Genomic DNA, 27,500 nt, shown 5'->3' on the forward strand with positions numbered 1-27,500 from the left:
GTATATTTATGTGTTGATATATATATATACAGTATATATGTGTGTGTGTTTTGTAAGTGTATGTATATATATGTATATATTTGTGTGTATTTATTAATCTGTTTACCATCCTTAAATTTATATAGAAAAGGAGAAAGTATATATATATATATATATATATATATATATATATATATAATATATATATATATATATATATATATATATATATATATATATATATATATATATATATATATGTGTGTATATATATATTTTTCTCCTTTTTACATAAATTTAAGGATGGGTAAATAGATTAATAAATACACACAGGCACATTATATATATATATATATATATATATATATATATATATATATATATATAATATATATATATAAATGCCCAAACATATATATATATATATATATATATATATATATATATATATATATATATATATATATATATATATGTGTGTGTGTGTGTGTGTGTGTGTGTGTGTTTGTTATTAAATCTATTTACCCATCCTTAAATTTACACAGAAAAGAAGTAAGTGTATATATATATATATAATGTGTGTGTGTGCACTAAGAAACAGCAATAGGTTCGCTGACACTGAACGCTACCTAACTCCCATACGCGGCTGTATCAGACGATTGTAATTGACCTGATAACTTCCGCGCACTCTCGCATTTTGTGGGCGTGTCTCCAAACGAGTTCTCGGAACACTGAGGGAAAAAAAAAATAGTCCGTAATTGCGTCACTTCTGCAGCAGGGGTGGTAATGATAATTGCCCGTTTCTCATTTCTGAGCGTTGCTTTATGCAAAGCAGTGACCATTCGTTGCTCTGTTATGTGTTCTGCATGATTTGCAGTGCGCCATTTTGAGTTCCTGTGATGTCAGGGTTTTTTATGTGGCTGTTGATTTTTTTTAATAACTTATATCATTTTGTAGTCTGCTGTTCACAAACTGCGCCCAAGTAATGTCTCTTTGAGGCTTTCTTCAATGAAGACGAGTAAAAATAATATGAGCAACATTTGTCATAATCCGATAGTCTACTTCCCAAAATATATCGTTATTAAATCATTTATTGCTTGCTTTTGTTTTTTATCTAGTTGAAAGGTCGCCCATTCACTGTCGAACCTCGATGCTTAAGATGAGGCCTGTGTGAATGATTTTCACATACGATGAAGAGTAATAGGAGAAGAAGTAATCTATTTCACGTAAATTTTGTTCTTTAAAAATATAATTTTTAAATGTTTTTAAGTTCATGGGCTCTCAACTGTTAAATTCTATTCTTTCCTAACAAATACAGTCATCTAATTTTCCCCTTTAACTAACTTCTTTTTGAAAAAGTATTAACATACTGGATAAATTTGTCAATGTCCAAGATTAAAAAACGACTCTTGTAAGTTTAGAATGAATGAATGGATAGAATTTGTCTTTCTGAAACATTCTTTCACGGCAGGAAGATGAGGAAGTCAAGAAAAATAGTTAAATTAATATCCAGCTGGGTCCCACCCAAGAAACTCGGAAGTTGTTTAATATGCTCTGTGAGACGAGACACCATATGGGTTCGTTGTTCGTCGGCATTGTTGTTTGATTAAGAATTTATGATACTCGAAATCCTCCCAAATCCTGTGTAAAAATATAACTGTAATAATGTATGTCCCCTGCCTGATTTCGTATACCAAAACAAACTCATAAAATGTGCATCGTTGGCGAGAGAGAGAGAGAGAGAGAGAGAGAGAGAGAGAGAGAGAGAGAGAGAGAGAGAGAAGAGAGAGAGAGTAACCAAAAAGGAGAGGAATTTTATCAGGGGAAAGACTAATAAAATTAGTTGTCATATATACTTTTATTTTATTTTATAAACAGACAAGTTTTCCAGTAAAAAATATAAGACTTGATTGGTTGCTTGATCATATACGTTTATATTTCAAGATGGAAATAAAAATTTTTTCATGACAATACACTTAAAAATATTAATATCTGAAATAGTATTGTGACCTATGTCTGTCATCGTACTTCACTCATTGCTTCCTCTATTCAAGATTCTCTGATATTCATATCCGCTTGAAAATATATTAATATTGAAAGCTGAAAATTTGCTCATTGAGGCAAAACGGGAACTATGAAAAACTCCTTCATTATCGTAAAGGCTCTGACCAGTCAGGCATCACGTTGACATAAATTTATATGCAAGAAATTAAGCTATTAACTTTCCCTTTTCGGCCAAAAGTATCTAAAATCAAATGATCTCATTATCACCCAAACAATTCTCGATTGGCTCCTCGGTGACTTCTTTCCGTAAAGAAGAGGAAATCGATCAAAATAAGAACGTTCGTTCTCGCAAACTGTGACAATAAATTGGAAGTAAGTGATACTTCCCGGCAATTGCGTTTCAACGGGAATGGCCAAAGTTGGCGTCGGGAATGAGATTTGAAAGTCAAAAGTTGAATGAGCTTCGACGTCGTCAGGTGAAATAGATATAGTAGATGGAGATACACGAGAGAGAGAGAGAGAGAGAGAGAGAGAGAGAGAGAGAGAGAGAGAGAGAGAGGCAAAATGAAAACTATGCAATTTTTATTTTTGTTTTTATGTATTCGTAGTAAAAATAGTATATCATTCAATATTTTCGCTGTTTTATGATTAAAAAGCAGATTTCAAAAGCAGTAGTGGTCTGACTAACTTAAGGACCTGATATACCCAAAAGACAAGCTCTCTCTCTCTCTCTCTCTCTCTCTCTCTCTCTCTCTCTCTCTCTCTCTCTCTCTCTCTCTATCTATATATGTGTGTGTGTGTTTACACACACACAAATATATATATATATATATATATATATATATATATATATATATATATATATATATATATATATATATATATATATATATACACATTTGTGCGTTCATCATAATAGACGAGAAAAGCGCCATGACTTCATATTGAATTATAATCGATACATACAAAAAACTAATCACCTAGAATAAGCACAACAAAATTCGTCAAACCCCTCCAACCTTCCTTAAGTTATCTCATCAACGCTCACACACAAACGAACAAACACACAAACAAAAAATACTAAACACTACTCCTTCCTTTCAGCATCCTTTACGGAGATAATAAGGATAACAATAACAGTAAGAAGTACAAGTATCCCATTTTTTCATTAGAGGTTCCACCATCTCAAACGGAAGATGAATACCGGGACGTTTTCGACTGAAGAAGGGAAAGGGGAAAGGATTAATGGCTTCTGAGAGTCTCTCTCTCTCTCTCTCTCTCTCTCTCTCTCTCTCTCTCTCTCTCTCTCTCTCTCTCTCTCTCTCTCTCTCTCTTAATGGACGAGCGGGGCCTTGAGGAGACGAAGTCAGTCGCGATGTATTTATGAATTCAATTAGCAACCTTTTCGTTTCAGGCTGCATAGGATTCCATTACCTACGTAGTTTGGTTGTTATCATAGATTTATTTATAAGTTTAATCATTTAATTGCAATGTCTACTTGGCTGCTGAGTTACTTTATGATTTTACCTGTGCATTTTTACGTTTTATTCATTATTTAGAAAAAAATAATAATAGTAATGATATTAATATATTTTCAATTCATGACCATGTACATATGCCAACATTTTTTTGACACTTTCGAGGTAAATAAGAAAAGCAAGCTGCCGAAGAAACGTTTAGAATTTGTACCTGATTCAGAAATGATCAGAACGAGTAAAGGGATAACTTGTCATGGTCTCATTTTGCCTGTAGGTCGTGTATTCAGAGAGATGGATAAAATATCAAAAGTACTGTTTATTTTTTTTTTTATCAGAAAGTCTCCCTCTTAGCCCAAACTATCACGTTTGTCATTTTTTGTCTTCTTTGTCATTAAAATAAGTTTCAGAGTTATCATATGACTAGGTATTCCTAATCACTCATGATATATAGTATGCATAATTCCCCATGACATTTAGCATCCATGAGGTAGTTCTATATAACTGGAATGTCAAAATGTAAACATAAAAATAACAGATGTATATCCCTTTCAATTCCTATTTAAGGCAGGGAAAGAATGGACTTTGTCTTCTTTGTCATTAAAATACGTTTCAGAGTTATCAGATGACTAGGTGTTCATAATTACCCATGAGATATAGTATGCATAATTCCTCATGACATTAAGCATCCATGAGGTAGTTCTATATATCTGAAATGTCAAAAAGTAAACATAAAAATAACAGATCCATATCCCTTTCAATTTCTGTTTAAGGCAGGAAAAGAATGGACTGTAAAATGGGAATCAATACAGCTCCCTCAATCTCCACTAATCCATAACAGAATTAATAATGATTCAGTTCTAATGAGAGTTCCATTAACATCAATGAATCTGCACAAGTGGGCCTATCTGGCTAATGACAGGGGCAATTAACCTTAAATAGGATTTCCAAGCTCTGTTCTGTAATGTCCATTACCATGTTCACGCTTTATTGGTTGTTTACTGGATAATAGATGATATCAGAATTCTTTATGAGTAGTTATATTAGCTATTCATGAATAGTATAATTGGAAAGTACTGATTACTTTCAGTCATGGCTTTAAACTAATTAATGCGGAGTGGTAGTTTGTTTTCAAAGTTGATGTAGTCAGTGTAGAAAGCCCCTGAAAATATTCAAACACACTGATATAATTTACAGTTCATATTGACATATATACAAAACTACTCAAGACAAAACGAGATTTTGGTCGTTTATAAGAAATTACAGGAAGGAAAAACATTCGAATCCTAGACAAGTAAGATGTGGCTTCAGCGCAGGTTGCTCGAAAACCCTTTTTTTTTAGAAGCCTCCAAATGATTCCTCCTCAAATTTGACAGAATGGTAACAATCATGAAAACGGAACTACTTTTAATAGGGAACTTCCCTGTACAGAAGTAGTGCCGTCAGTGCACCTCATGCGGTGTACTGTAGGCATTACTAAGGGTTCTTTGCAGCGTCCCTTTGGCCCCTAGCTACAACCCCTTTCATTCGTTTTCCTGTACCTCCATTCATATTATCTTTCTTCCATCTCGCTATCCACCCTCCTGTTACACCTTTCAAGCCTCCTTTACTCTCAATTTCCTTTCCAGCGCTGAATGACTTCATACGTCCCAGTGTTTGGACTTTTGCCTTTGCTCTATATTAAATCAATCAATCAATACGGGACTTATTGTGTTTAACATTATATGCCCTGCTATATATCTTGAGCACCAAATAAAGTGACTCGGCTTGTTAAGGGACACCAAAATACAGTGAGGATTAACTCAGCATTCCTATCGTGTTTTAGTTTTCTGTAAGTGAAAACTATTGTGCCGGCTTTGTCTGTCCGTCCGCACTTTATTCTGTCCACAATTTTTCTGCCCTCCCTCAGATCTTAAAAACTACGGAGGCTAGAGGGCTGCAAATTGGTGTGTTGATCATCCACCCTCCAGTCATCAAACATACCAAATTGCAGCCCTTTAGCCTCAGTAGTTTTTATTTTCTTTGAGGTAAAAGTTAGCCATAATCGTGCTTCTGGCAACGACATAAGATAGGCCACCACCGGGCCGTGGTTAAAGTTTCATTGGCCGCAGCTCATACAGCATTATACCGAGATCAACGAAAGGTATATCTATTTTCGGTGGCCTTGATTATACGCTGTAGCGGCTGTACAGAAAACTCGATTGCGCCGAAGAAAATTCGGCGCATTTTTCACTTGTTTTTGCCTACCACCACCACCACTGTCTTTGTAAATTAACTAAGTATGTAGAGAAAGTTGAAATTCTTTGGATGAGCTTGAACCGAAATCACTCATCATTCGAACCACCAAGACCCCCTGCCCATCAACACCCCCAACATCTCAACCCCAACCCTATATTATGATTATGTGTTGGAGCATAGCGATGAAAATTTGACATTTAAATCTTGTCATCTAATGATTTCCTTCTCTGCTGGCAGGGCTGAATCCAGTGATTCACATCAGCCGTTTTGTTTACATTCAACATCTTTCAACGCTCACTGATCACCGTAAGGGAACTGCAGTCATTAATAGTAAGTGAAATGTGGCAAACAAGACCCGTAGACTTTATAGAGTTACGCCAGTAGTATGTAATCTTAGCAGTAGCAATAACAGTAGAACATAAATGATTTAGTAGTAATTTAATAGAAGTGATGATAATATAACAGTATTAAAAGGACATAAATTCAGTGAATAACAGTTCATCTATTTTTAATCATCAATACACTTAAATACATTTCACCGCGTACGTGATAAAAGTGTTCTACAAAGCAAGTTACATCCCATTCCTTGTTTTTGAATTAATTTCCCATGCGTAAAGAATATAATTGATAAAAGTGGTATACAAAGTAAGTTACATCCAATTGCTTGCTTTCATATTTATTTCCCACGCGTAAAGAATATCCTCCCTCACAAATTTGAAACTAAATCGAAAACAAACAGCGTTTCTCCCAGAATATGAAAATTCCTGGATAAAGGGATGTTTTGGGTCTCGCATAAACCGAAAGTCCATTCCCTTTATCTTCTAACTCACCCAAAGGATTTGCATGGATTTCCTTCGAGCTGTTGGGGTGTTGCTGAGACCTCTGTACTTTTTCGAATGCTCCCGTTTATTTGAACGATATGAGTATTCCTTTCTTTTTATGGAGGTGGCTGCCGAATATTTAAGCTTTGGGCAGTGGTCGATTTTCGTGGAAATAAGAATGGTATTCATTGTACACACAAATAAACACGCATATATACATATACATATACATATTATATATATATATATATATATATATATATATATATATATATATATATATATATATATATATATATATATACTATTCCTTTCTTTATAGAAGTGGCTGCCGAATATTAGGCATTAGGACATCGATCACTTTACGTGGAAATAAGAATGGTATTCACATCACACACAAATAAACGCACGCATATATACATATACACACATATATATGTGTATATATGTATATATATATTATATATATGTGTATATATATATAAATATATATAACAACGTTATCTTTTTCAAGATAACCCTAATCACAGTAAATTAAAACAGATTTACTGTCGCCATATAACATTTACAGTTGGAAATCGTGACATATAAATGAAAGAAACATACAAACCATTATTATTATTATTATTTTCTCTCCATAAAGAAAGGCCGGCGGCCGTCGTCTGCAATACAGGAATCACAAGTGAGACAATTCCCAGGGAGGAAAGTGGGACGGTTCCTGTCAATTTCCATCAGCAAAGGTGTATTGCATTTCGCAGACGTTCACCTTCGGGAGTTTGACTTATTCGGGGAAATTCTCTCTTCGTCTCCCTTGTACGGGAGTTAGGTTGAAGTCAGTGGTTTTATTTGAGGCGTTTATCTTCGTATGATTCCCGTCGAGAGAAGTGCAGCCGCGGCAAAACGAAATGGAAAGTGAAATAGAAAATAAAAATGGAACAGAAAATAAAAATAGAAGAACGGAAAGGATAATAATTATCCTATATTGTCTACCCAAGTTGCCTTCAGCAAAGCTGTATTGTATTTCTCAGAACTTCCTCTTATGGGGATTTGCTGCTGTGAGGAGAGTCTCTTCGTATTATTCTTGTATGGGAGTTTGGTTGCTCTTGGTGGCTTCAGCTTTGGCGTTTATCTCTGCGTGATTTTTTCAAGATAAATATAACACTAAAAATGGAAGTGTGTGATGAGAAGAGATTCGTGAAGAGTTTCTGCCTGTAAAGTATTTTTAAAGAAACTACGAACATCTTCAAATTCGTTTCCTTTCTATGTTAGATTTTCTTATTTGTTACTTCAGAATTTAATGTTTTTCAAAGTAGTTCATCAATTCCGGCTTCAGTAGACTAGTGACAGAATCAATCCGAATGAAAAGGAAGAAGAGGAAAAACCCCCTAATTTCTTTCTCCCCTTTTTGAAGATCTTGGAGATAATTCTGTGTAATTAATTTTTGATTTTTTCTATCTTTACGCTACTGTTTGCTAGATGATTAATCGTAAATTCTACAAAAATAGAACTAGTAATAACAAAACGGCAGATTCCCACTAGGAACAAGTAAGGACGATAAAAGATAGCCTTTTCTAGGAAGACTCAGCAATCATCCCAGCTACGGATAAGTCCTTCTGCCTTACGAAGCAACTGGGACAATGTGGAAGAAATCCTGGGAATTTGATTTTTTTTTTTTTTGGCGAAAAGTCTTGAAGTTTAATTATCGTTTCGTTCTTGTCAAAGAAAACTATTGTCCCGGCTTTGTCTGTCCGTCCGCACTTTATCCTGTCCCCACTTTTTTCTGTCCGCCCTCAGATCTTAAAAACTACTGTGGCTAGAGGGCTGCAAAATGTTATGTTGATCATCCACCCTCCAATCATCAAACATACCAAATTGCAGCCCTCTAGCCATAGTAGTTTTTATTTTATTTAAGGTTAAATTTAACCATGATCGTGCATCTGGCAACGATATAGGATATGCCATGCCACCACCGGGCCGTGGTTAAAGATTCATGGACCGCGACTCATACAGCATTATAACGAGACCACCGAAAGATAGATCTGTTTTCGGTGACCTTGATTATACGCTGTACAGAAAACTCGATTGCACTGAAGAAACTTCGGCGCATTTTTAACTTGTTTTCATTTGTGATAAGCTCATAGCAGTCGTCAGAATTGCCTCGGTTTATTGATTTTACGAATCCTTGATGCATGACATGTATTGCATTTCTGTACTGTTTGAATTGTAAAGTAAAATTATTGATATTTAGGTATGTATAGTCTTCATATGAGAAACTTTATGGTTCGTATTGCTATATGTTTAGAATGATTGTGTGAATGCTAGTTTCCAAAACTGAATGTATTTGCCATTTTATAAGTGTATATTTCAAAAATATGGAAGAGAGAGAGAGAGAGAGAGAGAGAGAGAGAGAGAGAGAGAGAGAGAGAGAGAGAGAGAGAGAGAGAGAGTAAAATCTTTATTTTAAAAAGCTGGAAGTATACTAAGAATCTATACATATTTCTTATTTTCTTTCCCTAATTTTAGATAAAGAAAAAAAATTGTAGAAAGAAGGAAAGGGGTAATTTAGGAGACATAAAACCGCTTTATAAATGAACCAACTTGGAGAGTAAACAAGAGCAAACGATAAGAAGTAGATTATAAAAACAGAAATTAAAAAGAATAATAACATCATGAAGCAAGAAAATGATGGGTAACTTATTTCTGAAAAGCAGTCGCGAATGTATTGGTACTATAAACAAGTCAATATTTGTTTTATAGAAACTTAGTCTCAGAAATTTGAAGTCATGCCATCTGAACAATTATTTAGATTGGGTTTCGATTAGTGTTAATGAACAGTTTATGAAATTGTGCCCTTGATGAAGATACATACACACACACACACACACACACACACACACATATGGTTAACTTTATCACATACACAATTGTTCTGTGCATTAGTAGAATTACTAAAAGGACCTCATCACATACAAATTGTTCTGGATGGTATCATTCAAACTGGATGGTTTTTATTTTTATTCAAAAAGTTACAAGCTTTCTTGGACAAACAGTCCACATTATCAAGTATCCGTACGGATACTTGATAATGTGGACTGTTTGTCCAAGAAAGCTTGTAACTTTTTCTGAATAAAAAACTCCGTTAGATACCATCCAGTTTGAATGAGGTCCTTTTAGTAATGTATGTATGTATGTATGTAAGTATGTACAGTATGTATATTATATATATATATATATATATATATATTATATGTGTGTGTGTATATATATATATATAAGTATATATATATATATATGTTTCTCACTCATATCATATAAGTATATATATAGGTCTTTCAATTGAAAGACAAAACCGCTGCCAACCAAGCCACACAAGACTGGTGTGGTTCAGTTGGCAGCGGTCTTGTCTTGTGTTTCAATTGAAAGATCTGGGGGTTCGATCCTGATGTGAATCAGAAATTTATTTCTGTTCCACAGGTGATCGTGTGTTGATTATTTTTATATATGTGTGTGTGTGGGTGATTGTGTGTATAAACATACTTACTTATACATACATATAAATATGTATACAAATATATATATATATATATATATATATTATATATACATATAATATATGTATAATATATATATATATATATATATATATATATATATATATATATATATATATATATATATATATATATATATATATATATATATATATATATATATATATATATATATATATATATATATATAGTATATGTGTGAGTGTTTAGTTGTGTGAGTGTGTGTGTGTGTGTGTACCATCATTAATCACATGCGACGAAATTCGTTGGTAAATCAACAGCCCACCGCGCTGAGACCATCTCCATTCGCGAAATGATTCATCACAGATTTCGAAATCGTTGCAATGGCCAGCCAGAGTAAACAAGTGTCAGTCCGTTGTTGTTGTATTTCTGCTGAGAGTAATCCCTCATCACATGAAGGTAATCCAGGTAATCCGCGGATTATCCCAATGCTGTGTCATTCGGTGGTGGAAGTGGCGTTTTGAGATAAGATCGGGTGTATTCAGCTGGTCTTGTGGGTTCTGGGGAGATGTTATTCGTGGCGAGGAACGTTTGAGATTATACGGTTGCATATGTATATATGTATGTATATATGTATATAGATAGATAGCTTTGTATAATTTTATATATATATATATATATATATATATATATATAATATATAAAAGTACATGTATATGTAATGTATATATATGAACATATACAGTATATATGTATATATATAATGTACATTTGTATGTATCTATGTATATATATATATATATATATATATATATATATATATATATATATATATATGTATATATATGTATATATATGTAATATATATATATGAATATATATATATATATATATATGTATATATATAAATATACATTTGTATATACATATATCCATATACCTGTATATACTGTAGATAGATAGCTTTGTATAATTATATATATATATATGAGAGAGAGAGAGAGAGAGAGAGAGAGAGAGAGAGAGAGAGAGAGAGAGAGAGAGAGAGAGAGAGAGAGAGGAGCTTGAAATCTATATGTCAACTGGCCTTCCGTTACTCTCCGGGATTTAGCCTACGTGAAGAGTCCTACATATCTGTATACCTCTCCAAAATTATATCACGAAGCTTAGACAGCAGATATGCATGTTACGTTATATATCTCTCCCCACATAACAACTGATATTGACCCGGCTAAAATCGAAACACTCCAGAGAGAGAGAGAGAGAGAGAGAGAGAGAGAGAGAGAGAGAGAGAGAGAGAGAGAGAGAGACGGTGGACATTGGGATGGCACAGCTTTAGTGAACCCAGAATATGCAGAGGTGTGTTTCTCCTGACCCTCTCTTGCATATGCAAGGCACAAATGTTGCCCGGCCTTATCAATATGCAATTAAAGTCTTTTTGTACGGTGCAAGTAAAAGGACGGATGGGTTAGATTATATACATTTATATATATATATATATATATATATATATATATATATATATATATATATATATATAATACATATTAGATTATATATATGTATGTATGTATATACTGTATATATATGTGTGTTTATATATACATATATATATGATTGAAAAGATTCATATATCGTAGGGACGTTTTTAACACAAATATCAAAAGCACTGTTTATCATGATATCAATAAACTTATTAAGCTGTAATCGAAGCATTCAGGTAAAAAAAAAAACTAGTTTTATCATGTATATTGCAATACTCACAAAGAAACAGAATCAGAGTTTCTAAAAAATGTATATTAATAAAATAAGACTGATTTATGTCCAAGGGGGACAAAATTTAAACGCCTTTAGATATTCCAGAATTCCATATATTAAAAATATTTGATTTTCCTCTGGTCCAGTCACTCGGCCATTCGACAGAATATTTTAAAAAGAATTCGGCTTTTCTTTCACATTGGAATGATCGAGAAGCGGTTCTGAAACTTTCCAAATATTGGTATTTTAGTTTTTATTTATCTCTATTTGTGCTTAATCAAGGCTCGTATGTGGTTCACCATCTTCTGCCCTTTATGAAGAATCTTGTGGTATTGCTCGTAGCATCTTCAGGTGGTTTGGAAGGGGTTTCGTGAGGACAGAATTAACGAAAATTCTCGTAGGTTATTTCTCCTCTGGTAAGAATATTTTGTCACACAACAAAACCTCCTGTCATAGGAGAGAAACTGGTTGTCAAGACAGAGTTAACGAAAATGGCCAGAGGTAACGAAAATACTCTGTGAAGAATAATTTCTCACACAACGAGACCTTTGATCATAAGAGAGAAACTAGTCGCTCATACATTAATGAAGAGAGAACTAATCGAGGGGCATTACGTGCCCCATCTAAACTAAATAGCACCCATTACCCGCGAAATTAAGCTTATGGTATGGGTCGGGGCGCAGTGTCCTCTCGACTTTATTTCTGCCCTGACTACAAATGGCATATTCATGCCAACAGCCTTACAATTACCAGTTCACAGCAAAATGGCCCGGATTCAATGTTCGCTTTATGGCCACGAGTTCTAATTGCAATCAGCATCTAATTTGGAAGTCGGGGCAAATGGGTAATCAAATGGATTCCACCTTACGTTAGGTTTACTGAGCGAAATTATTGTCTCTTTTCCGGGTAGGTATCCAAGGTAGAATCCTAAGGAATTTTATTTAATATCCTAATGGAACGTTTTAGAATCCTAATGGAATTTTTTAAAATCCAAATGGAATATTCCAAAATCCTAAGGGATTGTTTTAGAATCCTAATGGAATGTTTTAAAATCCTAATGGAATGATTTAAAAGCCTAAGGAATTGTTTTAGAATCCTAATGGAATGTTTTAAAACCCTAAGGGAATGTTTTAAAATCTCAGAGGAATGTTTTAAAATCCTAAGAGAATGTTTCGAAATCCTAATGGAATGTTTTAAAATCCTAAGAGAATGTTTTAAAATCCTAATAGAACGTTTTAAAATCCTAATGGAATGTTTTAAAATCCTAAAGGAATGTTTTAGAATCTTAAAGGAATGTTTTAAAATCCTAATGGAATGTTGTGATGATCCCAGACAAACTTTTTCCACATGAGTAGCGAGCTGAAAGATGTAGGGTTTAAGCCTGATTGCCTCAACGAATTAATGCTGTGAGCCTGTGATTCACGGTCGTTAATCTTCCAGGCTAAAGCTAAGAGTCTCTGTTCATTTAAAAGGGTTTTGGGATGGTAAACAATCAAAATTAATGCATTTCAAAGTATTCCGGAAGGGTGCAGGTGCGTATGGGAGAAGAAGCACATAAAGAGTCCATTATTTGGATCAACATGAAACGGTTAATTACCAGAGGGGGAAGATTGTTTAGCACTAAACGGCTTTTAGTTAGAGATAGGCTGGGGCAGATGAACGATTTATAGGAAGTTCAGTCTTCATAACTTTTTGATTTACTTCAGTTCTAGTGAAATTACACGAAACTCACGAGATATCTTTCGTTAGAAAGTGAGCCGGTATTTCGTGTCTTAGTATTTTCATATCGCGTCGCTTTTGCTGGAAATTTTCAACTTGCACTCCAGTTATTATGGATGAAATCATAAGCTAGGTCATATTTAAACAAAAATTAAGTAAGTAGTTGTAAACTGAAGAAAGCTAATGCTTGCAGTTGCAACAGTGAACCAGTAGACAGAAATACCAAAATTCAAGGTTTCTTGTGAAACTGCATTAAGATCATTCAGAAAAGAAATACTGTACCTTTCATATATTATGTTGAATTGAACTGAATATAGAATTTAGGCCACAGGCCAAGCACTGGGACCTGTGAGGTCATTCAGCGCTGAAATGGAAATTGACAGTAAAGGTTTGAAAGGTGTAACAGGAGGAAAACCTCACAGTTGCACTATGAATCAACTGTTAGGAGAGGGTGGAAAGTAAGATGGAAGAAAGAGAATATGAAAGGAGGTACAGTAAAAGGAACGAAACGGGTTGCAGCTAGGGGCCTAAGGGATACTGCAAAGAACCCTAAGTAATGCCTACAGTGCACCACATGAGGTGCACTGACGGCACTACCCCCGTACGGGGCATATATTATATTAATCCATAACGTAATGTTAATCCAGTGTCCTGTGTACGAGTATTTCGTTAGCCCTCATTTGCTACTTCTAAAAATAAGTTGTAATGAAAGCACTAAATATATTTCGATGGACGTTTTATGAGTTTGAAACTTAATGGTAATATAAAAAGATTTATTTTTCTCTCTGACCAGAAATAGTCAGTTTGCGTATTTGTCCATATATGATTATTGTCTCTTTGTCACTGCGACATTGTCGCAATTTCTTTAGTTACGAGCGATTGATTTGAGTTAATCGGAAACCAGAGAATAACTCTAATTTCACCTGTATTAAGGAAAAATATCAAACAATTCAGAACACTTCTCAAAATCCCATTCACGCCTCCTCATCACGGACGGAAAGACCTCTCAAAAAAAAAAAAAACTCTCAAACGAAAATCAATTTCTGGAACGAGCCGGATCAGTCTTCATCAGGATCGATCCCGATCCCATTACGGGCGATTATTTGAACGTTCTTTCGACCCAATTATCATAATGGAATCAGATTCCAAAGACTTTGACAGCCATTAGAAATCTTCTCGTTCCGTTTCGTCTCCTTCGTGATCGCGGCCTGGCAGTTGGGCGCCATCAGCGCTTCGCCTCTTGATGAGACTGTCACGTTGTCACATCTCACATCGATGCTTAATTATTGTTATTATTATTATTATTATTATTATTATTATTATTATTATTATTATATATATATATATATATATATATATATATATATATATATATATATATATATATATATATATATATATATATATATATATATATATATATATATATATATACTACTACAAAGGGTAGTGGGGACAGCGAGTCGCCTTGAAAGATTCCTCTCCAAATGGTAACCTCCACTAGCCTTATACCAAAGCTTGTAAGTACTGTGTTCCAGTTGCGCATTGTATTTGTTAGGAAGCTGACGGTGTTTTCCTCTGCCCCATATATTTTCAGGCATTCTATTAGCCACGTGTGCGCTATCATGTCGAAGGCTTTTTGTAGTCAATGCATGCCATGCTCAGGTTGGTTCTCCTTCTCTTACTATTCTTCATTGCCATTTTGTCTGTCAGGAGCGTGTCTTTTGCGCCCCTACACTTCCTTCTGGGGGATGGTGTTTGTACCCTTTGGGTAGTTTTATAGCCTTTCACTGATGATACCTGTCAGTAACTTCCACATTTTTGGTAGGCAGCTGATAGTTTTTGAACCATATCATCCTACGAGAATGACCGATTTCCACAGAATAAACGTGGGAAGAGGTAGCATGGTGGGTGATGCTAGGCTGCAAGACTGCCTGGTTGGAAGAGGTTCAGAGGAACTTATTCGTGAATTGGTCAACAAACTTATGTTTCTTGTTTGAGAGCAATTGAATTAATATGAACGAAAAAATGATATTTAATCAAAACATTTTATCTGCTGCTAATACTGAATAAAGGCACAATATTCGAGACACCCATAAACCCAAAAGACGACATCAACAAAACTATCTTCTGCAACCAAGGCGCAATAAAATTTTCAAAGCTGGAAACGGAGGCTGCTCGCTCTTTCAGCACAGATTTCAGGTCGATTTTATAACCGATACACACCGTTTTTATGCCCCACATCTGTGCACGGAATGTTCCAATCTACGTTTCACTGCGTTGCGATGGAAAATGTAAAATCTTTACCAGAGCTTTGTCGAAAATGCATTATTTTCTGTTGCTGTGTTCGTCATATTTTTTTATCAGTCTTGGGAATTGTGAATTCTTAATGGGTCACATATCAGCTTGGGGCTTTGCAAAGTCACAATGGCCACTTAAAGAACATGTACCATGCAAGAATCATTGTCATGTCACTCTTAAGAACATGTACCATACAAGAATCATTGTCATCTCGTTCCTAAGAACATGTACCATACAAGAATCATTGTCATCTCATCCCTAAGAACATGTACTATACAAGAATCATTCCTAAGAACATGTACCATACAAGAATCATTGTCATCTCATTCCTAAGAACATGTTCCATACAAGAATCATCGCCATCTCATATCTAAGAACTTGTACCTTACAAGACTCATTGTCATCTCATTCCTAAGAACATGTACCATACAAGAATCATTGTCATCTCATATCTAAGAACATGTACCATACTAGAATCATTGTCATCTCATTCCTAAGAACATATACCATACAAGAATCATCGCCATCTCATATCTAAGAACTTGTACCTTATTGTCATCTCATTCCTAGACTCATTGTCATTGTCATCTCATATCTAAGAACATGTACCATACAAGAACATTGTCATTGTCATCTTGTCATTCATTCTAAGAACATGTACCATACAAGAATCATTGTCATCTCATATCTAAGAACATGTACCATACTAGAATCATTGTCATCTCATATCTAAGAACATGTACCATACAAGAATCATTGTCATCTCATATCTAAGAACATGTACCATACAAGAATCATTGTCATCATGTACCATACAAGAATCATTGTCATCTCATATCTAAGAACATGTACCATACAAGAATCATTGTCATCTCATATCTAAGAACATTCCTAAAGAACATGTCATGTACCATACAAGAACCATTGTCATCTCATTCTAAGAACATAATACTAGAATCATTGTCATCTCATTCCTAAGAACATGTACCATACAAGAACCATTGTCATCTCATTCCTAAGAACATATACCATACAAGAATCATTGTCATCTCATTCTAAGAACATGTACCATGCAAGAATCATCGTCATCTGACTCCATAACAAAACATTTACCAATACCTAATTCTTTCCTTCCTCCCTCTCATCTCTCTCTCGTACCGATAAGAAAAAGAAACCCATTGTTCCACAACGCTCTCGGCTCCCCGCCATCTTGATTTTGGATAAACCCTTTCCAGAGTTTTGGGTAAACCTTTCCAGAGCGCCGGTGTTCCAGCAGACAGCGCCTTTGTGGGAGGATGAAGGCTTTTGTTGGGAGGGGGGGAAAACGCACATTGCTCATCAGCTACAGAGGGAAGTTGCGAAGATTCTTGCCAAAAATGGGAGTGCTGTTCCAGTCCCTTGGCGTTTCAGGCCCTTGGCTTCTTGCTCTCATCTCTGTGGGTATGACGTTGAAGTCAGGTATATACAGTAGACATGATAGAGGGTATCTGAACAAAGGGACTAAGAGTAAAGCATTCACTTCTTAACTACATTCTTTTGAAATATTTTGAAATGCTCAGATTCACTTCTGTACTAAAGAATATCATTATCATATTTTTAGATTTAATTTTCCATCACAGTGGATACTCATCGCGTACCGTATCGTACAGATATAGGATTCTGCATGGATAGTGAATGGAAACGTTCTGTTCATGAATATATTTATCTATTTACACTTTAGTCGTTGAATAATATTCGTAAATGTACGCTCGTGAGAATTTTTCGTGTTTTTCTGCAACTTTGGTTAATGTAAGTCGATATAACTGAGAGGAAAATGGGAGAAAATGTAATTAATTGTAATTAGAATTTTAAACTCTTCGTTGTGGTGTTTCAAAACAAAAATGCTGTACCTATTACAGCAGATTTATAAGAGGGAAATATACGGATCACATAACTTAGGGCATTAAGTTAATGACTGTCACAGAGAGAGAGAGAGAGAGAGAGAGAGAGAGAGAGAGAGAGAGAGAGAGAGAGAGAGAGAGAGAGAGAGGGGGGGGATTCATTTGCTAATACTCAGTGTTACTTATTCTGTAAGCTGTATGATTACCATAAACAAAAACATTTCTAAGCTCTATACTTAATTCCCTTTCTTTCACAGTATTTTACGTATACACACACACACACACACATATATATATATATATATATATATATATATATATATATATATATATATATATATATATATATATATATATACACATATATACACATATGAATGTCTTTTACTGTAAACCAACAGTATAATATGAAAATAAAAGCCCCATAAAAACAGTATTTATACGTTTCAAGGTATAAATAGTGTTTTAAGGGCCTTTATCTTCATATATACATATATATATGTGTGTGTATGTATGTATGTGTATGCATGTATGTGAACGTGTTTATATGTATGTCTGTATTCCTGCAGTTGTATATTAGCACAAAAATTTTTCATGCGTGGACAAGGTCTCTCTATTCAACTGGAGATCACTTTGAATTGTAAAGTAAAACATCTAGAATGTACAGAAGGTGCTCGCTGGAACAAAAAAAAAACTTTTGACATTGTATCAGTAAAGGACATGAAAAGGTCAGCTTATTAAGCAGAAAACAGAGTTCAGATTTATTGTTTCGAGATTCTTCACTCTCTAGGCTTTTTTTTTTTTTTTCGGTTCAGCGTTCTACGGTGTTTCATCATCAAATTGCATCCTTTATGCACTTTACTTATTCTTAAGACAGTAAGAGAAATATTTACATCATGATTCTAATTTAGTTTGCTTACATGTCGTGTGTGGGCCGTTATCACTCAAACCAGATTCCTATACGATGATGCAAGTTTCTAAGGTGGAGTCAGTGTGGAAACGGGGCCAAGTTTTCAGGGTTGGTCAGTAACCCCCCCCCCACGACTTCCTCCTACCCCCAACCCACCCAAATTATTCACGAGACCTGAATTAATTTAACGACATACATTTGAAAAGTAACCGTCTACCGAACATGTCACAAAGAAATATATCAAAACCTCTGAATTTTATTGAAAGGTTTCTCATCAGAATGTTTCTATTTTAGAAAGGACGAGAAAGTCTCACTACAGAGGCTATTCTTAGGTTTGATGTACGTGAATGAATAGTCTGTTATAGTAAATAGGCATCTGGATGAATGACAAATCATTCAGGAAGGTTTCCGAAATCGCCTAACGTAATTACACTCGTAGGGGGGAAGTGCCGTCCGTGCACCTCATGTGGTGCACTGTAGGCATTACTGAAGGTTCTTTGTAGCGTCCCTTTGACCCCTAGCTGCAACCCCTTTCATTCCTTTTACTGTACCTCCATTCATATTATCTTTCTTCCATCTTGCTATCCACCCTCTCCTAACAATTATTTCAGTGCAGCAGCGAGGTTTTCCTCCTGTTACACCTTTCAAACCTACCTGCTGTCAATTTCCTTTCCAGCGCTGAATGACCTCATAGGTCCCAGTGCTTGACCTTGGCCTAAACTCTATATTCCATTCCATTCCATTAGACTGCATTAGTCAAACTAACTGAACTCCAGTTATCATACCAAAAGTCAGTAATGTAAATAACGAGCAACAATGCTTTCTGAAACACGCAAAAACTTTCTCTTGAAGCTTCAAATGAAAAACTTTACAAAACAGACGAAGAGTAAATTGGAGAAAACGATGTCCAGGAATGATTACCGTGACTCTGTATTTTGAAAAGTCGAACTTTCGCGATTCGGAATCCATTTGTCGCTGGATGAAATGTTTTATGGTAAGGATTCGCCGTCAGATTAACTGGTGGGATTCCAATCCTTCCCGATTTGACTCGATGGTTCAGCTTTAACTCAAATATACGAAGCCTCGACAATAAGAAAATGAGGGGAGGTTTGGGGCATTCCAGATGATGATGATCAGTAATGGATGTTCTGGTAGTAATGCTCCTTTCTCTCTCTCTCTCTCTCTCTCTCTCTCTCTCTCTCTCTCTCTCTCTCTCTCTCTCTCGTGAGTCTTTGTTTAAGGTAGGTCTTGAATGAGAACGTTAGACAGATAACAGATGGATGTATAGGAGAAGAGCAGTGGTTGTTTAAAAGAAGCAGAAGCTAAGTATATCTTAGTTTAACCAGACCACTGAGCTGATTAACAGCTCTCCTAGGGCTGGCCCGAAGGATTAGACTTATTTTACGTGGCTAAGAACCAGTTGGTTACCTAGTAACGGGACCTACAGCTTATTGTGGAATCCGAACCACATTATAGCGAGAAATGAATTTCTATCACCAGATATAAATTCCTGGGTGGGTGGACATCAACTTTGGTCAAGGGTACATTACAGAAAGACTCAATCTCTTTGGAGACGTTTTAGAGGACGGTGCCATTTTGCAGATCCTTGAAGTTTTCAATATATCTGTTAAAACTATCAGGATATTATAAGGTTAAAGTCCTCCTGGGCCTCTCATGGTTCATAGGGCTGGCACTGAACTCCGGTTTCTAAGGCCGACAGCCAGTGGGGGAGAAGGCATGTTTTCTAAGACACGTGGCCAGTGTGTAGCTAGGCCCACTGTTTAACCCCCTGCCCGAGGGCTGGTATCTGTTTTCTTACTAACCCTCTCGAGTTTTCGTCCCGTTAGGTTGGCGGGCCACCGGGTTTATGCAATGGCGCATCTGCCTCTCAGTAATCCTTACAATTATAAATATATGTATACACACGTACATGCACACACACGTGCGTGCATACATATATATATATATATATATATATGTATATATACATATATATATATATATATATGTGTGTGTGTGTGTATATATATATATATATATATATATATGTATATATACACATGTATATAAACATATAATATGCGTGTGTGTGTGAATGAATATGTGTATGAATAGATGCATGTATATTGTATATACGACATGTATATAGTTAAAATCGAACAGACGAAGGACACAAAGAGAGAGAGAGAGAGAGAGAGAGAGAGAGAGAGAGAGAGAGAGAGAGAGAGAGAGAGATTTTGCATTCCCCTTCGAAACAGGATTTCCATAAACTCGGCATAAAAGCTTCGCCAAGACTCTTTTCGAAATGCTCACCGTTTCTCTCCGCAAAGTTTCGACGAAAGGAATTAAAAGTTACACAAAAGATTATAACGTCCAGCCATCCAGCGCTCCCGATTAGGAAGTTCGCAAAGAAAAAAAAAATCAAAAATTTATTCATTTGTATCGATTCTTTGCGGAGAAGTTGGCTCGAAGTTTGTACCTTTCCATTCGCTCGACAAGCTGCGATAATTTTGGAGCGAGAGCGTTTTTATTGCGCTAATTTCCTCTTAATGTTTTAGTCATTGCTTTTATTATTGTTTGCTTAAAAGCCGACCTTTCGTCTTATACATAAACTGGGATTATCTTCTTATTATTGTTTGCTTAAAACTCGACCTTTCGTCTTACATAAACTGGGATTATTTTCTCCTGTCTGCGTCAGCAGAAATGAAGGCAGGCATTCGGACAAAATCATTACGTTCTCTCTCTCTCTCTCTCTCTCTCTCTCTCTCTCTCTCTCTCTCTCTCTCTCTCTCTCTCAGGGTTGGACAAATGAAAAGAAACAGATTTAACTAGATCACTGAATGTTTGGGAAGCGTAAAAAACGAGCCAGTTTGAAAAAATAATTCATTTATAGCTTCTAATTTCCTCTTCAATTATTACTTTCTGTATGATATGGAACAGTGAGTAAAAACTCTCTCTCTCTCTCTCTCTCTCTCTCTCTCTCTCTCTCTCTCTCTCTCTCTCTCTCTCTCTTTCTCTCTCTGGGGTATCTATAGAGACTGCATTAAGACAATCCACTGATTTTGTCGAATTTCGTATTTTATTTTAAACTTTTTTTTTTTTTGCAATTTAATATTTTCCTTAGATTTCTGTAGGTCATTTATAATGGTACTATCACCTTATATAAATCTGGTTCAGGTATAACATATATATTTATTATATATATATAAATTATATATGTATTTATATAAACAGTAAACATACATATATACATACGCATATATATCTGGAACAAGACCTCTCGAGCCATCTGTCCCAGTTCCAAGTTAACAACACCTCTCCTTGCATCGAGCGAAAGCGATCTCAGGAAAAAGGAACGACTTCTCCATTTTTGAGCAGATACCCAATAATACAACTTCACTGCGAAGGCAGGCCGGGAATGCAATATTTCGCGTCGTATTTTTAACCTCCTATTGAAACTCCTGTTGTGCCTTTTGCCGTGCGAAGAGTGAGACGGCGCCTGCCGCTTGATATGGCGCAGAAAAGAAGCTAATGATGAAATATTGATTGACAACTCAACAAGAAACGGACTTTGTGCCTCCTCTTGTCAAAAGGGACGTTCGTGTCGTTTCTTCAACGTCGTTTGAAAGTAGAATGATGAAATATTGATTGACAACTCAACAAGAAACGGACTTTGTGCCTCCTCTTTTCAAAAGGGACTTTCGTGTCATTTCTTCAACGTCGTTTAAAAGTAGAATGGTGAAATATTGATTGACAACTCAACAAGAAACGGACTTTGTGCCTCCTCTTTCAAAAGGGACTTTCGTGTCGTTTCTTCAACGTCGTTTGAAAGTAGACTTGTGGACTTCACCTGACTTGTGGAATTCTCGCCCCATGTAACTTGACAAAAAAAAAGCATTAAACAAACAGAAACAGAAATTAACCTTTCAATGAATACCTCCTTTCACAGAATCTGCAGTTTCAATCCTTTTATCCTTTTTTATGTAATATAATATTAATTGTTTTGTAGATGGTACCTTGAAGTGGAATTCTTTCTGAAACGTGGAATATATATCCAGCTATGAACTCCTGAAATGAAGTAGCAAGTACCAAGAGGCTGTGTTGGCATAAGGCCATTGAAAAAAAAGCCGTTCAGTTTGCTCTGAACAAAAAAATTGATTTCAGATTGTATCTGAGCTTCTTTCTGAAATATGGAATATATATCCATATATATATGATATATATATATATATAAGATATATATATATATATATATTGAAAAATAAATATTTATATATAACAAAAAAAAAAAAAAAAATATTTATATTATATATATATATGCAGTATGTATATATGTGTGTGTGTGCGGTAAAAATAAACAGATAACAATTAAATATGGAGACAACGATCTAGAGAATAGAAATCATTCATAAAGGAAAGCACAAACATTAAATAGTATTTCGTCTAATATAACGAAAATAGCCTCTCATCGCAAGCTGAAAATCTATCATATATACAAAAACCAACTTTATTGTAGGAAGAACAATGCCGACTTCAGTCGTGATAATACCCTAATGAATCTTCAGTCATGAATAGGTATTGTACGAACGATATACACTTGATTCTAATTCAGGAATCACCGTATTCCTCATTCCTTCTCTTGTAAACAAGATCTCACTCCCGTTCCACAAAGACTTCGAATGCTTGAGAACCTTTTATGGAGTTCCAGGTACAATTCAGTCGTACGAGTCCCCGTTTGGAACAAAAGTTTCAAAAATGTCGGGACAAAAGAATTTCTTAAATGAAAGATTCGAAATTTTTCCCACTTCCTTTCATCTTCTTATCATGCCTTGCTCTTTTTTTTATTGCTTTCAGAATGCGTTTCGTCTTTTTTTTTTTTGTGAGTGTGTCTTCTTCGCTTTCATTTCGTCGGTTCCTTTGACTTGGCGTTTCCAATTCACTTCAAAAGACTGCTTGGAATACAGATATGTATATATATACACATACATACATACATATATATATATATTTTATATATATATATATATATATATATATATATATATATATATATATATATATATATATATATATATTTGTCGTCATTTTATTATCGTACAGAAAAAATCTTCATGAATTCTTATGATGCTTTTGGACATTTATTCAGGAAATGAGATGACTACCCGATTAATTTTAAGAAATACTTCATCCCAACTGTGGTAGGTTTCTGTTCAACTCGGTAGCAAAAGAGTAAGCAAGAATAAGATGTAAGAATTAAAAGCCTTTCTTATGGACTATATCTAATGAAGAATTTGTGAAAAGGAAAAGTGGAAAAGATCTTGTCGAAGCTAATATTGAGTTTATAGAAATCTTATTTTTCAAAGGGCAATATGATCTCTCTCTCTCTCTCTCTCTCTCTCTCTCTCTCTCTCTCTCTCTCTCTCTCTCTCTCTCTCTCTCTCTTTGCCTTTGTGTGTGTGTGTGTGTGTGTGTGTGTGTATATTCTTTGCCTGCCCAGCTTTATGTATAACATTTAATTAATAACTCCTAATCTGACGCTACTTCCCAAAACAACGGCTTTGTTTCGTTTTTTTTTCCCCCTTTCTTTTTGCCGGCTCTTGTTAACGGAGAAACATTACTCTTTGACATTAGAGCTAAAAGGAACCGATCAGCTTTAATGTGTTTACGAAGGAAGCCTTAATTCCAGTTTGAATAAAACCCAATAACTGACTGCGTTGAAGTTTCTGGCATCTCGACCATATTCAGGTTTCCCCCTTACGAGGGCTTCGGATCTTTGGATATCCGCGAATGACCACTTCCTTTTAAGTGCTGGGATCAAAGGCCGTTCAGTCGTGTAATTCTCAATTAAGAATGCAAGACCCATTCGGGGTACAAATGTGGGAAAAGGAGGTTTGTCCTTTCATCTTGAGTGTTGCCCACTGAGGGACGTAATAGAAGCAATACTAAACATTGTGTTGATTTGTTTCTGTGTTGTGGACATGACAGTGCGTTGTTTGTCTCTTGTTTTTACCAATTTCATTTTTATTTCTTTACGCGTCTGTTGCGGAAGCTGGTGCCGTCAAGATGAATTGTGCTAAGCGTGGCAACATGAAGGAAAATTAACGAGAATGGGAATTTATACATTTCAGTTTACTCACGGTAAATGAACATGAAAATTGAAAATGATTGAAATAGTCCTCATAAGCCAGGTCATTGTTCCATTTGTTAGTTGAAATTTATTTACGTATATTTTGTTCCCACTTAAATAACTGAAGGTTAATATCATAAGGTTTACTCACTGGTGAATGAAAATCAAAATTAAAACTGAATAAAATATTCCTCATAACCCAGTCCCATTGTTCCATTTGTTTGTTCAAGTTTATATATGTATTTTGTTCTTATTTGAATAAGCTATGATTATCCACGTAAGGTTCGCTTACCGGTGAACGAAAAGCTAAATTAAAACTGATTAAAATATTCCTTGTAATCTTGCTCATTGTTCCATTTGTTTGTTTAAGTTTATCTGTGTATTTTGTTCCTGTTTGAATATCCTAATACTATTAACCTAAGGCTCACTTACTGGTAAACGAAGACCAAAATTTAAATTGCAACAATCTACCTTTCAACTCTCCCGGAGACTCTCCAAGTCACGTGAAATCGAGCCGGTCAGGAGAAGTAAAAACATCGTACGCTTTTGTAAGTTGCATTAAATAGGACCGAGTTGAAGAATGAACGGAAAGTTAAAAAAAAAAAAAAAAAAAAAATACCAGCAGGAACGAACGTAAACAATAATAAGAATGGCCGCATCCCCTACCCCCCCCGCTACCATCACTTGTAAAGCTTCTGCAATTTTCCTGGCTCTGGGTAGCTGTCTTTTGTCCAATCAAGCAACTGAAACAAAGGCGGAATGTTGAAATTCCAGGGAAGATTTAAAGCTGCAGTTTTCGAAGGGGTCTCGCAGCCGTGTTCCTTTTTCTTTGTGCAAATAAAGCGGCGAGAGAAAGGTCGCCGTCTAATTAAAAAAGAAAAAAAAGAAATTCTCCTTCGCAATTGTTTTGTTGCGTTGGTCTGAGGAAGCTCTTGGCATAATGAGTACTCACGCCGTCATTTAACTTTATTTTACGAAAGTACCTGACCTAAGTGAGGAATAAATTGTATTTATTTAATCTAATTAGAGTCCATCTTCCCAGTAAACAAAAATCCTGGATACAATGTTGTATTCATTGTTTATAATGAATACCCTTGCCTGAGTTGAACTGCAGTTTGCAAAAGTACCTGGCTTCAGTGGGCAATACATTGTATTTTTTTAATCTGTATATCATTCTTCTCAGAAATATACAAAATTCCTGGATACAATGGTGTATGCATTGTTTATAATGAATACTCTTGCCTGAGTTGAACTGCAGTTTGCAAATTACCTGGCGTCAGTGGGCAATACATTGTATTTTTTTTTAATCTATATATCACCCTTCGTCTCAGAAATATACAAAAATCCAGGATACAATGCTGTATTCATTGTTTATAATGAATACCTATGCCTTCGTTAAACTGCAATTTGCAAAAGTACCTGGCCTAAGCGGGTAACAAATTGTATTTTCTTAATCTAATTAGACTCCGTCTTCCCAGAAATATACAAAAATTCCCGGATACAATGTTGTATTCACTGTTTATAATGAATACTTATACCTGAGTTAAACTGCAGATTGCAAAAGTAAGTTGCTTAAGCGGGCAACAGATTGTATTTTTTTAGTCTATGTATCATCCTTCTTCCCAAAAATATACGAAAATCCCGGATACAATGTTGTATGCATTGTTCATAATGAATACTCATGCCCTCGTTAAACTGCAGTTTGCAAAAGTACCTCGCCTAAGCGGGTAACAAATTGCATTTTTTAATCTATATATCATTCTTTCGTCTCAGAAATATACAAAAATCCCGGATACAATGTTGTATTCATTGTTTATAATGAATACTCATGCCCTCGTTAAACTGCAGTTTGCAAAAGTACCTCGCCTAAGCGGGTAACAAATTGCATTTTTTAATCTATACATCATTCTTTCGTCTCAGAAATATACAATGTTGTATTCATTGTTTATAATGAATACTCATGCCTACGTTAAACTGCAGTTGGAAAAGTACCTGGCCTAACCGGGCAACAAATCGTATTTTTTTATTCGATATATAATCCATCTTCACAGAAATCCACGTAACTCCGGGATGCAATGGTCTATGCCTTGTTTATGAAAGCGCAGACTAATCCTCCACACCTCATAAAGCATCTTAAAGGATTTGCGAGGATTTTGTTCAGTTTGTAGGATTCATTGGCATTAAGAGAGTAATAATATCTCATCACTACGTGCCTTCGCGAGTATTCATATTTCCATGAACGATGCCAGAACATTTTTTTTATAAAATAAATAATTATAGAGATATTAGTTATTTCGAAAATTAATCATTCTTCAGATATCACTTTTGATTATGTATGTTTTTCCGGAAGTACGGATTGCTAGTTAGTTTTCTGTCAAAGAAAACTATTGTGCCTGCTTTGTCGGTCCGTCCGCACTTTTTTCTGTCCGCCCTCAGATCTTAAAAACCACTGAGGCTAGAGGGCTACAAATTGGTATGTTGATCATCCACCCTCCAATCATCAAGTACACCAAATTGCAGCCCTCTAACCTCAGTAGTTTTTATTTTATTTGAAGTTAAAGTTAGCCATAATCGTGCTTCTGGCAGCGATATAGGATAGGCCACCACCGTTCCGTGGTTAGAGTTTCATGGGCCGCTGGTCATACAGCATTACACCGAGACCACCGAAAGATAGATCTATTTTCGGTGACCTTGATTATACGCTGTACAGAAAACTCGATTGCTTCTTCGGCGCATCTTTTACTTGTTTTTCCTTTCTCTCAGAATAGATTTTCAT

The 27,500-nt window shown here is 35.2% G+C and overlaps 1 protein-coding gene across 3 annotated transcripts in view; it reads left to right on the forward strand.

The window, feature by feature from the left end:
• Window positions 1-27,500, forward strand: part of Sgf29 (SAGA-associated factor 29) — a 199,755-nt gene that overhangs the window by 79,251 nt on the left and 93,004 nt on the right. For 2 of the 3 annotated variants that reach the window (XR_010851917.1, XM_067097723.1), the window contains exon 2: window positions 5,934-6,026. The gene's annotated coding sequence lies outside the window, so the exon portion shown is untranslated. Of the gene's footprint in view, window positions 1-5,931; window positions 6,027-27,500 lie in introns of those variants that run through there. The other variant, XR_010851919.1, reaches the window with a different exon arrangement.

Source organism: Macrobrachium rosenbergii, chromosome 54 (assembly GCF_040412425.1).
Source record: "Macrobrachium rosenbergii isolate ZJJX-2024 chromosome 54, ASM4041242v1, whole genome shotgun sequence".
NCBI lineage: Eukaryota > Metazoa > Arthropoda > Malacostraca > Decapoda > Palaemonidae > Macrobrachium > Macrobrachium rosenbergii.